This window comes from Corapipo altera, unplaced genomic scaffold, assembly GCF_003945725.1.
Source record: "Corapipo altera isolate COAL_440 unplaced genomic scaffold, ASM394572v1 53, whole genome shotgun sequence".
Taxonomy (NCBI): Eukaryota; Metazoa; Chordata; class Aves; order Passeriformes; family Pipridae; genus Corapipo; species Corapipo altera.
In genome coordinates, this window is record NW_020884900.1 from 4,870,134 (window position 1) to 4,886,159 (window position 16,026).

The 16,026-nt window shown below is 37.5% G+C and overlaps 1 long non-coding RNA gene across 1 annotated transcript in view; it reads left to right on the top strand.

The window, feature by feature from the left end:
- LOC113950077 overlaps positions 1-2,960 on the top strand; it is a 33,683-nt gene extending 30,723 nt beyond the window's left edge. The window contains exon 3 of the long non-coding RNA XR_003528660.1: positions 2,912-2,960. This is a non-coding gene — a long non-coding RNA (uncharacterized LOC113950077). The remainder of the gene's footprint in view (positions 1-2,911) is intronic.
- Positions 2,961-16,026: the final 13,066 nt, after the last annotated feature.

Sequence of the window (16,026 nt, forward strand, 5' to 3'; positions counted from 1 at the left end):
CAATTTAGCCCTCATCATCCCACTCACCTGAGGTGCAGGGGCATCACAGCTGCTATCCTCCAGCTGAGACTGAGTCAGCCAAAAGGTCTGAAGTATTTCTTAGTATTCCTCTCCTTTGTAGGCAAACACATTCCTGTTCTTGCAAAAGCAACCTCTTCTCTACACATCACTGGATGAGTAGGAGGAGCAGTTACCGTTTTGGCAACACATCCCCGTATCTTCTCAAAAAGATGGTGGTGGGCTAGATAGGACCTAGACACTAGATAGGACCTAGACACTAGATAGGACCTAGACACTCTCACTTGATTAGGCTGAGTTACAGCATTGCATCTGTGTGCTATATTTGACATACATCAAAAGTATTCATCGGTTGAGCATTTTTGTTGATAACCATATTCAAGACCCTTAATTTCACTTAGAAGCTCTAATGAAAAACAGATCACATTTGAAAAGCTGGTCTGTAGTATGCTCCCAATGAAGACTGTACTTGAAATAGACCCTGAGATCCAAATCCATGAACTGCAGAGTGCCGTCTGCCAAAATGGTCAACCCTGGCTGTTACATTTCTTGGAAGAACATATCATCATCATGGTTCATAAATGGCTACTGTTACTACAAAACAGGTCAATTTTTCTCTTGTTCTCTGGCTTTAATTTTAAAGACATAACACCACGAGCAAGCCAAAGAAAAAAATGTTATTAAAATATTTATGTTACAGAGGGTACTATTTACTTGTCTCCTAAGTAGAAGGGTGACGAGAAAGTGAATTAACTGACATTTCAGTACTCAGACCATTTGCAGTGACAGTGACACACTAGCTAAGGAGGATTTTATGCCTGTTTCAATTTTAGTGTGATCTGAAACATCTTAAATTGGCTGTGTCTGCCAAACCCTGAGAAAGGTTTAATTGTGAATCTCCAGACAAAACCAGAATGCAACCTACTTGACTCCATATCTGTCAAAACTAATTAAACATTTATGATGAGTCATAAACCCTTGTTAAATCCTGGCAGACTATTGCAGCAGGGGGTCCCCTATCTTATGAAGAAAGGCTCTATTCCTTTGTATGCCTATATATATATAATATATATATAATATATAATATATAATATATAATATATAATATATAATATATTATATATTATATATTATATATTATATATATATATTATATATATATATATATAATTATGAAACTGACCCAACTACAAGGGAATGCCACAGTCACTCAAATATCCCCTATTATACCAAGAACAAATGAGAAAGAAGTTGATTTGGCAGCTTGGTTCAGTAAAATACTTTTTTAAAGGATGTTGCAACTAGCCAAAGTGCAGTTGTCCTGTCTACACAATCCCAGTTCAGGATGCTTGTCCTAGTGACTAAATCTCTTGAATATTTGAATAAATACTATCAGACATAAAAATGTTTTCTAGAAGAAAGCTTACAAGAAGATCTCTAACAGTTGAGAATAGTCATCACTGGTGAATTATGCAAGTTGGACAAAACCCAGTAGCAGGTTCATGCACTTCGGGGGAAAAAAAAAGAAAAGAAATTAAAATGGAACAGCTCTGGCAAGGTCTTTCTTTCCCCTTTCCTCCTTCTTTAACTTTGGCCCATCAGAAGTTTCCTGACTCCAGCATTATGAGTTATAGACGATCATCAAGTTGAGCACCAAAAATGATGAGCTGGGCTTAACAATTTGCACGGTGTCAGAGCTGAGTTAATATATACTCACATGGTTCAGGGTTTACTAGTTTGGCTCAGTACTATGCTCACTGACTTCAAGTCTCTGAGTACAAGAGGAATACTTTCACATTTGCTTGCAGCAGGAATATGCAAAGCAAAAGATTTCACTGATATCGATGTGAATAAGACTATTTAGACTGTATTCCCTTTTTAGATTCTGTACACTAGTCTCAAAAGGAAAGAAATTAGATATGCTGAACCTCTGAGAGAGTAGTTTTTTCAAAGCACTTCCTTTTACATCAGTTTTAATGAGGTTTTAATTAGACTTCCTCAGGCAGCACATACCTTTTCACAAACTGGATGTACTGTTTTGTGTAGCCTTAAATAAACCCTCTGAGCAAAGTAAACGTTTGGTACCTAACATTTTGTATTAAAGTATTAATGTTTGGATTGAACTTGTTTCATCATGTCTTTATTGCTCTGGTGGAGCTTCACTGGATTGCAGCCCGTCATGTAGCAAACACTCTTTCCACTTATGTCTCTAGCCCACCTCCAATTACCTCATTCTAACAGGTTGTGGAAACCCTGTGTTCATGGCAAGGCACCATTACAGTTTTCCCAAGATTCCAACTCCCTCTACACGGCCGATCAGAAACTTCAAAACAGTACTTAAGATCTCCATTGGCTGTGTGCTGTTGTTCTGAATAAGTTCGAATTTTTCTCTGGTAGGATAAGAGGACTAGGCAATGTAAGGGGAAGAAGATCATCTAAATCCCCATGTAGGGAATGAATTGAAGCTGAGGATTATGTTCTTTAGAGTGAAAACAACCAAGTTATAGATTAGGTTATGGAAACAGCTTGACATGCATTTACTTATTTTTACCTCAGAGGAGCTGTTGTGGTGACCATCAAACCTTAGAGCTTCATTTTTACATCTCAAAGCTCTACTTTCTACATCTTGAAGTGTGTCTAGACTATCCTCTGGAACTTGCACATTCTATCCTTTTGGATGGAGTTATTCAAGTGAGTTCAGCCCTGGCTGTTCCCAACTCGAGTGTTAAATGAAGGATACCACTGCAATAGTCTAATCTGTACTCCCAGCAGAAAGTGTTTTGAGATTCAACTACGCAATTCACTGTCAGCATTGCTGACTGCTCAATTATGAACATGATTGACAGCTTAGAACAAAATAGAGGCTGCAGAAAGAATCATAAAATATTTTCAGGAAACACAAGAAAAGCTACACGGGGAGTTCAGGATTTAGTGAAGTCAACCAGAGGTCTATAACTTTTGTTGTGAGCACGTGAGTAATATGTTATAAAAAGAATGGATGTGTTTGAAACTTACTTCCTATTCATGCATCTTATTTTAAAATGGTTTGATATTTGAGAATAACTTTGAGGCACACTCATGACACTGGTTTTCTCAGACTGGATTATTTCTAAAAGTCAAATCTAGCCATTCTTTATTCAAAAATTTGAGAGTTTTTCCTTTCAAAAACATCGCTATTTTGAGCCCTTGTACTGCATGTTACTGAAAGAATGTTTACTGGTAAGCAACAATTCGTAACAGATGCATTTTACAAGATCATTTTCATTGTAATTCTTTTGGAAAAAAAAATTACAGATCTATTAATCTTCTGGTCAGCTTTTTTTCTTAATGAGTAATATTTTACAAGCTCTCCTAATACATCAGGTATGTCTGACTGCCAGCAGCTTGCAATCCAATACCTAGACTTGCCCTTGTGAGTCATATATTCAAGGACAGCTCAGTTCGGGCTGTTCACTCACAGATGTTAAGGTAAGATGAGCTGTGTTCCATTAATGGGATTCCCAATAAACAGCCACCTAATTGCCAGTCAGAAAACCTCAGTGGGTAAGTCAAAAGTATAGAGTCAAATTAATGCTTGCAGCCATAAAATCTGCAGAAAGAACATGAGTTTACAATAACGTGGTGCTGAAAACCCAGCACTACCATGAAACAAACCTGCTCTCTTCAATGCAACACCAGTGCCTGTCACTGTGCTTGCACTTTTTGTTTTGAACACCACTACATTTTCTCTGATAGTATAAAATATTCATACTCTTTTTCCACTGACTTGTTTTCTTTCTCTGTTTCTCATATAGGTCTAACTCCTCTGCCAATTAAGTCAATGAGAATTTTACAGTTGACCTACATGGAAGAAATACTAGCATAAGGCTTATTGAGTTACAATTTCCACACAGGTAACACTAGAGAGGTGGGGTTTTTTCACTTCACATGTTAGAGAGGTTTTAAGGAATATCTGTAAATGAATAAAGTAACTAAACACAAGTCAGATATCAAAACCCTCAACAAGATTAATTTAGTGACATCGAAGCTAGTATTCAGAGCAATACAGTTTCATAAACAATAATAGACTTATCCAGAAAATTAATGGTATCTGAAAACATACTAAAGGATTTTATACCTATTACAGCGATGAAAGATGATGACTTAAAAACAACTTTAAATGGTTTCATTTAAAACTTTTAAAATCAAAGTCCTTTGTCCATCAGGAGTTTCTAAAGCCTTTACTCAAGTTCATGAGGCATTCAAAAACCCCAAGGATCCCTCTTGCATTAAACTGTATTTTGCCTGGTGCTGGTGGGACTGCTACAAGATAGAAAGTTTGTGAGGATATCAGTTTGAAGTATTACAAATGACTTTTTAACTGCATATCAGCACCATTTTATTGATAATGAGGGATTTTCTGACTATTTACCACTGATATTTTGAGAAGCTGTCCTGTAATCCAAAGTGATCTCCTACTCTACAGCATTCATTTTTAAGCTAGGATCCAGAGGGAAAAAAGTAGGCGTTTGGTACAGGATGACATTTTGATGTATTTTGAAAAGTTTTTAAAGGATTTACCATCCAAAGTAGCAGGATAGATTAAAAAATACATAAGGACATTTTCATCAGAGATTGGCTGCTCTCAAAAATTCAGATGATTTTATATAAAGCACAAGAGTTCAGACCCTCCTCTGAAAGTGTTTCATGGAATTCAGGTCTTTGAGATGCATCAAGGTCTTTTGAGTCTTCCCATTCTTTATACATCCTCTTGTATCAGCCATTTAACCAGTTGTAAGATGAAGATAAAGGCAGACTTGCATGGATTTCCAGGAGTTTTGGATCAGGGAGGCACTAACAGAGCATCCTTTCAGCACTCAGATCAAAACTGGTAAGAACCAGGAACTTTATGAGACCCTAAGGGGACTGGAAGTGGAGGCACAGAACTTTTCTTTGACTTCAAGAGAGTTCTGTTATGGTTACCTATAAAACCAGAACAAATACAGTTTTCCTTAAATTGTTTTGCTTTTTTTAACTGAATTGTTTATCCAAGGTTTTCTTCTCTACTTTTTCTACCATAACTTTTTTACAATAACTACTCTGGCACAGTTGCCAAAGGAATGTGTCAAGAACACTTTGATGGGGCACTGAAGTGACTACAACTTACTAGTAAACATTAGAATGTAACAAAAAGGAAAAAAAAAAGGCAGGCAGGAGGTAGGAATCAAGAAGGGGGAGGTGTCAACGTCTCTGAAAGAAGCAGAGCAGCAGAAGATCATGGACCTGTAAAATGGAGCAACAAGAAGAATGAAGTAGAAATAGTGAACCAGCACACAGGCTTTGTGCTACAATTGTGCTACAACAAACAAACTGTTTGTTGTCCCAGAAAACATGATCCACTGATTGCTGTTATGGCCTTATGATTACTATCAGTGACTAACTCTCATAATACGTGTCTAAATACATTGACAAGGACTGTCAGAACTTTCTGTGCCTCAACATGAGTTCAAAATTCATTTTTTTTACATCTATATTGAATAATAATTTTTCAAATATGTTCAACATACATATAAAGTTATGTGGAATATCTGAGACTTCTCAGTTGGCCTTTTCCTTGTGAATTTTGGAGCCTAGCTCTTGACATGCAAGTAAGATTATTTTTTTTTTAAACATGGTATAATGTAATAATGTGCATACTACTTTAGGAAGCGGAAGAACACAAGAAAACCGATAAACAAGATGTTGATTTCACACCACAAATTCACTGCCTGAAAGGAAGGATCCCCATAAAACAGGATAATAATACTGGTCTGCTTGCCTTCCTGAGAAAGGACATCACTCAGTTGCTGGTATAAATTCATTGAGTAGACATGTATCTATTGCAATATTTATTCATTTTCATGCTGTCAATAGCAACAAATTGTTTCCTTGCATTCTTTGGTTAGAAACGGGCTGGTTTTTTTCTCTTATATACCTCCCAACACCCCAGACACTTTGTCAGCCACATCTGTAGCTGTGAACTCCTAGCAACAGCATTTTATTAGGTATGAAACAACAGCAGTCACTGTAAAATATCAAGTTTAAAGAAGAAACTCCAGTTGTCTAGGCTTATGAAGCCTTCAACAAATCCTCTAGTATCCCATTAAATATTTTTTTAAACAAAACAAAACCGAACACTGGAAACAACCACAGCAAAACAACAAAACCACTAACAAAACACCCCTCTATAGCTCTACGACATACATATTAAGAATTTTAATACTGCAAAAATGAAACATGGGCAAGAATTTCCAGAATTTCCAGTTGGTTTCTGTAAAATATTTTTCAGCTTTTTTTCAGTAGAACTTCTGCTTGTATTTACACATAATGAATTCCAGCAGCTGTGCTGTAATGTATGATTAAAAGTAAAAAAAAAAAAAAAAACAAAAAGGTGTATGACAAAAGCTTTAAGGAAAGATGAGCTCTAGGAATGACAACATAAAAGAAATTAATGAAAATAAATGGGCAGATCTATTGATTGAACCAACAAATTAGTCAGCTATGGTCCTCCAGAGGGTCTGGTGACAAGGAAAAAAATAAAATTCCAGATACCGAAAGATTAGAAGAAATTGAGCAAACTCCACACAAATTCAGAGGAAGATATTCTAAAATTTTAGTACAAACACGACTTCCAAAGATCCCTTAAAACACCAAATTCTTCTATGATTCTACAGTTCTTCCATTCTCAGTTAAAAGCAGCTTCCTTTCTTTCATGTCATGAAGCAGTTTTTTAACCAAGTTTTGTGCTTTGTAGAACGAGCACAGGAGAGTCTTTATCCTCTATTTACTGCTTCTATTCAACTAAAATTACAGTGTCATATGTCCACATTTTATATTCTCTGTTGTACTCTTCAGTTTGTTGAAAATTAAATTACCATGGAAAACACCCAAAAAATATTAACATAAACATTCCATCTGAACTACTTGAGAAATCATTAACTTTGTTTAGATATTCTGTAGCTTGTTCTCCTGTAGTGAAAAGATGCATATTGAGATTACTTTATTAAAAAAAAAATCAAAACAGAATAATTTCATTGTGAAAATCAGGCAAAATTGCATTCTTGGTAGCCATTTACAACATTCCCTATTATATGAAAACTTTCTTATATTACATTATTGAGCATTATTTCAGTATGTGTTATATATTCCCAGTTTTTGAAACTTTATAGACTGTAAAAAAGCACATCAAATCAACCAGAACATAGCTGTTTGCCACTCCACTCTCTAGCACAACAATTCTATTTTGGACATTTTTATTTTGACATTTCTAAGTCTTCAGACAGTTTTCCCTCTGCGGTATCTGAAATTGTATTTAGTGCTGTATGGAGAAAGGTGTTAGTGATGAGATTTAAATTTACATTTTCAGAGTCTGATATAGTTTATTTCATCAAATAGAAACAGTTCCATTAAGGGAAACACAAGCTGCCCTGATAATGTGTGCTTCAGCTGTGACTGTGAAGGTGAGAAGGCAGATTTATCGTCCTTTGCATTCAAAGCTTGATCCCATTGGAATCATTGGAAAACATTCACATTTTTGTACACAACCTCAATACTGAACTAATACGTGATTTGTGTTTAGTGATTCATGGAGATACAAACACGTTGGACAATTTTTCCTTTAGATTCATTCTGCATCAGACTCAAACTTTGGACGTGGTTAACAAATTGGGGCACTGAACAATAACCTCTTTAGCAATCACCGTGGGTTTTGCTGTTCAAAAATCAGCTAGCATCTTTCCAGCATTGCAGCACTGTTACCCTGACAATTATGAGACTCTAAGATAAACCAGAACAAAAAAAAATGTGTCTTACCTACTGGTCTGCCTCCATCAGATAAATATTACTGGAGAAGAGGGTTCCTTTCCTTCTCTTTGGAGACAACAGGGCAGCTTCGTTCCCGAGAGTCTTCCTATCTCTTGTCCAGCCACAAGTAGCACAACTAAATCCTCTTCATCAGATAGAGAATTCTTAAAACAGAGCAATTCAGCATTCTCCCAAGTGTTTCCTACTGCCAGTTTCATCCTGTCAATGTGTAAATTATCTGCTCTGTTCAGCCTGAGAGGAATCAAGACATGGAGTAAGATTTTGTCAGGCCTTTTTCTCAGGCCTGGTTTTGGGTAGGGCTCAGGAAACAGAAGGCTTTTGGCAGAGGAAAACTGATAGGGAAATTTCCTCCTGCAAAACTGCAAAATTAAGCCCTTAGCCTGTGAGTCTTCACTGCAGAGCAATGCTGAACAAAGTGTGGTGGGACAACTCCATCCTGCATCCTCCTCCTCCTCCACGGCTGCAGCCACCAGCCCCTCCAGCCACCGCAGCAGAGCCGCAGGATCCCATCCCGAGCCCTCACAGGTCACAAGATTGGTCAGGTTGGAACAGACCTCAGTGGGTCATCTGGTCCAACCTCCCTGCTCAAGCAGGGGCATCCTGGAGGACATGACACAGGACTGCATCCAGACAGCTCTGGAATATCCAGCGAGGGAGACTCCTCTCACAGTGACCAGGACAGGCCGGGGTGCGGCTCCTCCATCCAGCTGCCCTCAGACACACCAGGGCCACGGAGCAGGAGCAGAGTAAAGGGGGAATCCACTAGAACTGGTGACATAAAGCAAAGCCAGGTAGTGAATCCTGATCAGTTCAGATGAGTTCAAATCGATCAAGTGAATTTTACCCCACACAAAGAGAGAAGTGTTTGATCGACACTTTATCTCGAGTTTCCTCTTGGGGTGGCCGCCCTCAGCCAGCCCCGCTCCGTGGCTGCAGGTCTGCCCCACAACCACTGTGTGTTATCGCCCAACACCTCATTGCTCCCCATCATTGCTCAGAGACTCGTCTCTGGGGGATGTTTATCCCTAAGTAGCTCTGAGGAACCTCAGACTGCCTCACCCACATCACACCAAGGCACCAGTGGATGCTCCCTTGTGTGTGCTGTACCAGGATTGCCCAGTGCCGACCCTGTGTGACGTGGCTAGGGTGTGGAGCACAGGCCTGGAGTTAAACTCTCAGGAAAAGTCAATTTAAGCTTCAGCAGAAGTAGTATTATCTTGTCATATTTTTTTTATTGGTATACAGTAGCACAAAAACATTATGAAATACCATTTGATTAGGTCACGTGGTTTAGAGGATGACTAAGAAAGAATTCCTACAAAGGAATAAAATAATTCCTCCACTTTGCTGTACAGATGGCTCCAAGACAACGTAAGAGTTGTTGGAGCTTCTCAAGATCCTTAAATTTCTTAATCTCTGTCAGACATAGCTTGGTAGGATTTACACACAGAAAGCTCTTGTACCCATACTCTGCTGAGGCCAGAGGCAGGACATCTGTACTTCCCAGGCTGGGCTGAGGGGGATGTCGTGGATGGCACTGTTCCTGCAGTGCTGGGGGATTATTCTGACAACAGTTACAGGCTCCTCCTGCAGTTTTCAAGAAGGGAACTCAATTCGTGACCATGTTGTACTTCCCTGTGCATAGTTAATTACTGCATGACCCTGGAGATTTTTAAACCATTTCAGATCCTCCCTGAATCCCCAGCCAGTATTCCAAGAGTCAATGTGTTCCCAGCTACACCACTGTGCAATTTACAAGGATCCAGCTATCAGCTTAAAACCCCACATTTTTCCATTGTCTCTCACAGTAAAAACAAGTTCATTAATGTCTTCAATCTTTATTACAGCTGATTACAAAGATGTCACCATTCTACAGAAACAAAGTTATCAGCAAAAAAAAAATCTGAAAAACTATTATCTGTCTAGCCTTTGAGAACTTCATCTGATATTGAAACAGGTAAAGCAACATAATTCAGTCTCAAGTAGAGCACTCTGTTCCATTAAAATTTCATTGATTTGCTGCTGATAGAAAATGAACCACTAAAGACATTGATAAAAAAGCTTTATAAAGGGATATGGCAAGTGATCATCAATTACTGAAGTGTAACTTGAAATGAACTTTAGCACTGAGGGCAGGTGCAGACACAGGATTACAAACACAGTATTAGCCAGCAGGTAGGTTTCTCCTTGGTTGTTGTGGGTTTGGTTCATTATTAATAAGTCTGGGGGAGGAAGAGAGAGAAAAAAAAGCGCCCTGATGCCTCTTAATTTATCACCTTTATCTGTGTCCCAAAGTTAAAGCATTCAAGCCTTTTCAAACCACCTTGACTGTCTCCTTGGCAGACAGGGTATTTTTAGCCCACTGGATTTGAACTGCTTCTGAGAACAGATGGGTTAGCACTTCATGACTATATGTGTGGTGCTGTAGAACAGAATGAATAAAAAATGACCCGGTTGTGAAATCCTTATTCCCCACTTTCTTCTCATTGACTTCAACAAATTGTGTACATGTCTATTCACCAATAGGAAAACAATGTCTGCCAGCTCCATAATGCCTCTTTTTTCCTTTTGCAAACTGATTCTTATCCAGGGTGGGGAGGGGGACGTACTTTTTTTTCTTTTCATGATAATATTTCAAAGTTTTCACACTCTCTCTTGACTCCAAGTCTCCTTGAATAATCAGTGGTCTTTGGCAGAGGAGCTGATATCACACTGACCTGGAACTCTGGATGAAGTCTATGTTTCTAGTCCAGCCTGAGGTGAACAACTGAAGCCCAAGCTACTCATTTTTGCCGCACAGCAGTGACTGTCCTGTGGGATGTTTCACTTTTACACATAACTGGTTCATTGCAAATGTTTCCATTTTGTATTTGCACACGTAGTCAGAACTTTGCATTCTTAATCAGAAACCTTAATCCAGGATGAGATTTCTATTGTGAATAGTCACAATGAGTACTTAGAAAATTAGATCCTTTTTTTTGCAGAAGTTCATGACTAGACTTAGTCTTTTACATAACCATTGATAGAATTAGTCTTTTTTAGAGAAACTGGAACAGCAGGTTTAATTTCCACTATGTTACTTATTATTCCATTTAAATTAATTATTTTTCAGTGCTCACACTTTTTAGTAATGTATAAATGTAAATCATAGTGTAAGAATCCAAGCATGTAACACCAAATATTCAAAACTGTAAATGACATACATCAGGTTTTTTTATTGAACTCGTTTTCCTAGCTTGATTTTTTTTCTGGAGAAAATTATCTGGGGTCTTATTTAAACCTTCATGAATTTATTTCAGTCATCAAATCAGATATTTAATGGGCTTGACATTTTGAATAACCGCTCCCTGGGTATTTCTATTTTCCCTTAAAAGAAAACTAGCACTAAGGGAGAGAATGGATACCTAATGAAATGTCAGAAACATTGAATACCTGTATTGAATTTTGATCCTAATGTAACACATTTTCTTTTAGGGATGAATGAAAAATAGAATTTTTTCTGTGCTAGATTTTTGCTTACTTTTCATATTTTCTGCAATTAAAAATGCCTTTAGATACTTTTAAATGTTGTTTTTACTCTAAAAAATTGAAACTGTTCCATGGAGCTCTTCATTTTGAAAACAACATTTCTCCATTAAAAAGTATCAATGGGAAATTTTAGAATAGCTCAATTTCTTTCTGTGGAAAGTGAAAAATGATTCTGACAGGCAATCCTAATAAAAGATTTTCATATTTATCAACTAAGGACTGCCACCTGAACTCCAGTGAATGTTGTGGGGGCTCAGCATTGGAATTCAGTGAACATTTTCATCCCACAGAACAGTTCGTTCACACACATGTATCTACTGTTTTCTTATTAAAAAATGGAGATAGGTTCCAGTGTAGCACATAGATCTCTGAAACTCAAAATCAATGAACCAGCATGCTGTGATACAGCACAGAACAGGTAACAAAATGTTATCTAGAAGTCAGACTTTCACTGTTAGAATTTTTTTTTCTAGGATTCCTTGAGAGAAAATGTTAACAGTAAAAATTTTGAGAATCAAGAGCAGATATAAGTGCAACAGGCTGGCTGTCTTACTAATAGATCACTGTACAGCTCTCAGAAATGACTTGTAGTCCACTATCAAGCTTAAATTCCTAAATGAGAAGACATTTTCTTGTTTTCAGTATTGATATTTCCTACAGGAGAGCAGTATAACCAGGGATAGCTTTATTCTTCATTGACTTTTTAATTACTATAAAAGTCACATTGAGAAGTTCATTATGCTTTATGTGGTAAGCAGTGTTTAGCATTTGTGTATCCTGACATGCATTATATATTTAAAAATTTTCTGCCATAAATATCCGACAGTAATACATATTAACACTTGTATAAGGCAACTATGTCTGATTTTCCTTTCAGGTAATCTATGTTCTATCAATTTGGGGAATCAGAGGTGCATTAAGATTGGCCATGTCTTCACGTGCACTGACCATCAATGACAACAATCATACAATTAGAAGGATTAACTTCTAGCAAACAAGAATTTGCAACCACTCCTTGCTCTACACACCTATGCACAAAATATGTCCTTATCATGTGCTTGATCTGCATAGTTCTGTATCATTCCTGGGGCACTGTAATATTACTCATTGAACTCCCTTTGTGCCCTTTACATACCCAGTAGAAACACCTTCCTGTTGCTGTTGTGTAAAGAAAACAGTAACCACAGGTCTCAGCATAGGTCCTCTGAATGCTAAGCAGGAAAAACAGTGAATCTCAGGAAATACTTCATTCAAGCTTTGTCTGTAAAATTACATGGAATTGTAAAATTACATGGAATAAAATAGTCCTGCCTCCTCTCTCTTTTCTCTCCATGGTTTTGAGCATATGACCTTCTCCCACACACAGTTTTCGTTAAAACTGAGAACAGGGGAGAAAAGGCAGCTAAACTTTAAAGGAACCATTAACATGCTAAGTGTTTTCTTTGCACATAGATCAAAACAACGTGATTAGGATCAAACTCAATGTCCAGTCTCTTTTGATGTTATTTCTCCTCCATAGGAAAAGTCACTTCTTGATATATAATAAAGATACCATAAAATGTTACCTTCATTTAAAACTATGGAAGAAATTCCAAGAGCGAAAAAACCTAACTCATTGAGGGCTCCAGCCTAGAAGAAAATTTGCATTAGCTATGGGCCATCATGTAAATATACTAGCTACAGGACTAATCACTAGCAGTAAACAAATATTTGAAGAGAAGGCTTCATACAGCACTTGCATGGCAAGAAATTAGCTATAAAAATCAATTATGCATCATTATCACCAGACAGTATGCATCCAGGAGATTCATCTCAGGAAACACAAACCAAGCACCTGGTCAAGTGCAAACACCTCATTTTGCAATTTATAGCCCAGCCAGGGACACATTATTCACAGAGGTCACTTACCTCATCCTCTTGGGAAGGGAAAAAGGAATCTTAAAGCAAAGGCATAATGACACAGCAAAGAAAGTCAGTCCTTGAAAATCACTGAAAAATAAACTCTAAGCTGTGAATAATGCAAACAAATTTATTCATATAAAGGAAGAGAAAAGCTTCTCCTACTGTGAACTGCCACATTCTGCTCAAGATGAGGTTTCTATTGTGGCTTTATGTAAAGGGAAGAATTTAGGCTGCAGCGAAGAGTGGAGTAACTCCATTAGTGCTCTATATTCACGCTTGTGGTGACCAAGGGAAGACTGAGCAGAAGTGGATCCCTAGTTCATACAAAATTAAATTCTTTTACTGTAGTCAGTTTATTGATCCTGCCTCACTTCAGCGATGGAATAGGTTTTATTAATTTGATTCAAAGTGATTGAAACCTAGTGGAAGTTCTCACTCTGAATCAGGTCTTTGGGAAGAGTTTCTACTCAGTAAGCCTGAAACTAAATCTTTGTTATAAAAAAAAAAATTATGTTTTTTTTTTCTTGAGGCAGATGCTATCTCCTTTTGCTTAGTACTTGTTCGGGACAATAGGGTTGTAGTACTTCAAATAATAATCCAGGACAACTATTATAAAACTAATATATAAATACTCATACTACATCATTATTCCATTAATAATGAGGTAATAGACTGGCATCTATGTTCTTTGAGTAGCCTTGAAAATCTCCATGATTGCTGTCCATTTCTTTGCTTGGTTTTTGTTCTTTTTTAGAGAAGAGACCAGTATTAAATTGGAGATGTCTATGTACAATAACAGATTAAAACAAAATGCAAAAGAACAGATGGATCTGTGGATCCAGAAAGAAGCAAGAATGCTTTTGCAAAGATACCTTCAAACAAGCTTGGGACCTTGTGTGTCATTGGTGTGAAACAGATATGAGAAAACTGCAATTCATTTAAGCTTTCCTTCTTGCTGAAGCATTTTTCCTTATGAAACACAATTACCACGGTAGGTCTCTCAGTGTATTCCCAATGGTCTCATCAACAAGAAATAGTGACAGGAAATCTTACAATGAAAATCCATAACATGCGCCTCTTATGACTCAACAACAGGTACCACTAGAAAGGAGGTTAAAAAACAAGTTTGGAAGGTCATCGTGTGATGAAATATAGGTAAGAATTGCAGACAAGGAAATGGCAGCATTATGAACATATTTTTACCCAATGATGAACAGCTTCAGACAGCACTACACATAGAGGCAGAGTGAAGCAGACGCAGCATTCAAGGCTACAGTACAGACCAGCCCAACTATTAAGATTCAAGAGTGTAAAATCTAGCTCCAAGGTAGATTGTTAGGTCAAAGATGAAATCTTGCAGAGAGAAAAGGAGGTAGCAGCACCCAGTCTTCCTCTCAGAGTAGCAAAAAAAAAAAAAAATCCAAAATGCTTTCAAAGCAATGGGATAAGCACCTTTCCCCCTCTCTTATTTTCTTAACTTTCCGTATTTACTCCTTCCCTGCTTTTCCTTCTATTCTTCCTCTTAACTGGCTTACCTTTTCATAGTCCACTTATTTTCTGGAAGGCAGCAAGAAGCATCTGTTAGCTTAGAAAAGATCTCCATGCTTGTACTTCACTCAAGTATATTGGAAACAGCTGCACATTTATACCAAGGAAAACTTTTGTTTTTCTTAATTTCTGCTACCTACAATCTCTTTTTGTTTCCCTCAAAATTTACCTTCAGTTAAGTGCACTGTATTTCATTGCTGCTGCTGCTCCTGGGTATATATTGTTGAGTTTTTCTTTACTGTAACTCTATGAATTGACTGGCTATGTTTCATTAATTTTGCAGGGCTGTGGAGAAAAAAAAAAGGCAATTTCTTTACTTTAGAATACTGCCATTTATTAGCATAATAAAACTCTCAAGAAATTGCAGTTTTCTAAGTAATATCATGTGCAGGGGAACTTACAAGGGCTTTATTTTAAAGCTAGGTAAAACTTAGAATAAGAAATTGATGTAATTCAGATAGAAAAATTTAGAAAATTAGAATTTAGGGAATGTGCTCTGAAGTGACAATGATGATGCTGTTCTAATGTTAATCACATCACAAGAGGCCAAATAAGCTAGAGTTGGTTTGTTTGTTTAGGGGTCTTTTTTAAGTTCATAAAGGCAAAACACCAGTCTGCAAAGATGCCTAGGTGTGTAAATACCACCTTAATTGTTCAGTACCACCTCTGGACCCTCAGTTCTACACAGCCAGCTGCTGCTTTCTGGCCTCAGGGTAAGTCTATGGATACCTTAACTTTAAAAAGCCCCTTCCCATTCTCCTTTAAAGTGGGGGTCCAGTTGTTCTGTGATGGCACATGTGCAGCTGTGAATAATTCCAGGCCAAGGTGGTTCTAGAGATGCCTTTTATAGAGGGAACAAGTGCAGAGCTGGTTTCTCAGAGGAAGCATCTCACAGGTACTGAGGTTCTTTGGAAAAATTAACCACGAAGTTACAGTAACACATATGGATTGGTCCACATTACACCTCAAAATACACATCACGTATGAAAAGCACAGAGAAACTGCCTATTAAAGGCATGGCTATGACACTATCCAATAGGTACACATCTACTTCCCTCACGTTCCACTTCACTCTTGAAACAAATCAGTTGCATGCAAAACTCCCACAATCTTGTTATTTGAAATATTGCCCTGCAAAATGAATGCCTGGAGCTGAAAAAACCCCACTTCTATATTCAGCAGTTTCTA